General features: G+C 36.5%; 1 pseudogene; it reads right to left on the bottom strand.

Moving 5' to 3' along the window:
- Positions 1–1124: 1124 nt before the first annotated feature.
- LOC149101570 (octopamine receptor beta-2R-like) lies at positions 1125–2284 on the bottom strand (annotated as a pseudogene).

Below are 2284 nucleotides of genomic sequence, written 5' to 3'. Positions count from 1 at the left end.
TACCGTCTCTACCTTAGTATACCTTTCTCCCTAAAACTAAACTATAAAAGCAGCCAGAGAGTGTTTATTTTGTTAATTTTGAAACATGTCAACGCGTGGTTGATCTCTGTTTTGTGATGCTCCGAGCAAACGAAGCTCATCTGTTGACAAAACGCAATTTAATGTTTAATTTTGCAGGAAAAAGAGACAAAACACTACTGAATAAGATATAAATAGCCAGAATAATAACTTTCAAAATCATTTGTTTATTAATCATTCTCTGTCAACATTTTGGTTAATTCTCCTATTCTCATGACTATTTTCGATAGAAAGATGACTTGTTGTGGAGAGAAATAAAACGGACAAGAGGTCCTGTGCTAAATTAAAGCTAAAACCATAAACACAGGTGTTTACTGAGTTAAGACATCCGGTGCAATTAGTATAGAACGATAACTACTTGTTAGAGACAATTATTATGTGTTGAGTTTCTACTTAATCAATCAAACGGCAACAAGCCACTTTCAATGAAGTTGTTTTGCTTCTACGTCTTTTATATTCTTTGAAGTCTGCCGTCAGAAATGTCGGTAATTGTCAAAAAACTAATATTGCTTTAATAATTAGCGAACCGCAGAGACAAAGCTTTTGACTATAGGGGTCATAACAGCTGAAAAACGAAACCTTAAACCACCTTTTCTATGCCCCGAAAAAATAAGTCTTTTTTAGTCTTGCTAATCATGAGACGAATAGCTGTGGAAGTTTTAGGATGTACACATCAAAAAATATACCAAAAAAAAAAAACTACAACAACAAAAAAAGCGAACAAAGGTCGAAGGCAGCATACGCCGGTCCTCGATCAAATACAACTTTTGCTGATCGGTTTATTACCGGTTTTGCAATAAGATGAACATAAGGAGCACTTCGGAAAGGCATTCAGCTCATAGCATTCCTTAATTATTAGTTGTTAATTCCTGGTCATGGGCTACAGGAAATACACATACACTTGATTTGTGTAGGAAACGCCAATACTTAGTTTTTGTCATTGTTTCTGCAATATTGGCCTCTTCCACTGGAAACAGACAGGCTATATTCTTATATCATATTCGCTCTTCTAATCAAATGCAAAGCCACCTTATTTTGCCATATGATTTTATTTTCTTTTTTTGTTAAGAGTAGAATATACATTATGGAAATCCTCTTTACAGAGCCAAAACTCCTATAACAGCCGGTGTCCCTTGCAAAGTTATACTTTCAAAGACAACATAACCTCGAAAATAAATTGATAGCATTTCTCTCAATATCTCCTTTCCGCTCGTTATTCTAACTTTCTACAGTAAAACAGTTGTTAACAGGACAGGCAGCACCTAACTTCTTTCCTTTTCGCAACTGATACATGATTTAATCTCCTTCTTGATGTCCCTCTTTAAAAAACCGTAAGCTACAGGATTAATGGCGGAGTTTAATAGTATTTTATATTCCTCATCATTACATTCACCATTTTTTAAAATAACTACAGCGAATATAAAATCCATAACATAGTAAAAACAAGCCTATAACAACTGCCATTAACTTAACCGACGCTGCGGATTTCCCCTGAGTTTCAAACAAAATGTGATGGTTAAAACGTTACTGCTTTGCTCGGGTGCGAGTACGAATAGCATATAACATAGATGAAAAGCAAAATATCAGAAGGAGGCATGGAAGAAATTCAAAAAATATCACAGATACCCAAAAACTGATATTAAATAAAAGAAATATTTTAAAAATATACCAGTATAGTCCGGAAATCGTAGCATGGGCAACTCGGATGCCCCAAGATACGGAAACCATTTGAATAACGCGGCGGCGCGTCATAAAAGTCAAATATTTCAAAGGCTTGACAACTGCAATGTATCTATCGAATACTAAGCTGCAAAGGTTCGCCACTGACGCGAATCCGAAAAGCCACCTCACCAAATTGATCTCGTGAGACTGTGGGTCACACCCAGTTGCCATCTCACAGAAGAACATTGATGGAACAACGCTCATCCCGACACAGAAGTCCGCCACTGCCGGTGAAACCACAAACGCGTTGGTTTTGGTGTGAAGCTGCCGTTTGCTGCAAACAAGAAAGATAATAAATCCATTTCCAGCCATCGTTAGGATGGAAAGAGACCAGCCAAGAGTCCACCACAACCAGGTTTCCATTTTTCAAGTTTTACTTGTTGATCATTGAGGAACTCCCACACACTGAATGATATGAATTGTTTTCGTAATATAATTTTAAATACATCTATTCACTTTTTCTTGACGCATTATACTGACGTAT

This window comes from Orbicella faveolata, unplaced genomic scaffold (assembly GCF_042242905.1).
Source record: "Orbicella faveolata isolate gen_17 unplaced genomic scaffold, um_ofav_v1 contig_37, whole genome shotgun sequence".
Taxonomy (NCBI): Eukaryota; Metazoa; Cnidaria; class Anthozoa; order Scleractinia; family Merulinidae; genus Orbicella; species Orbicella faveolata.
The sequence above is the reverse complement of the archived record's forward strand: the minus strand, read 5'-3'. Positions and strand labels throughout refer to the sequence as shown.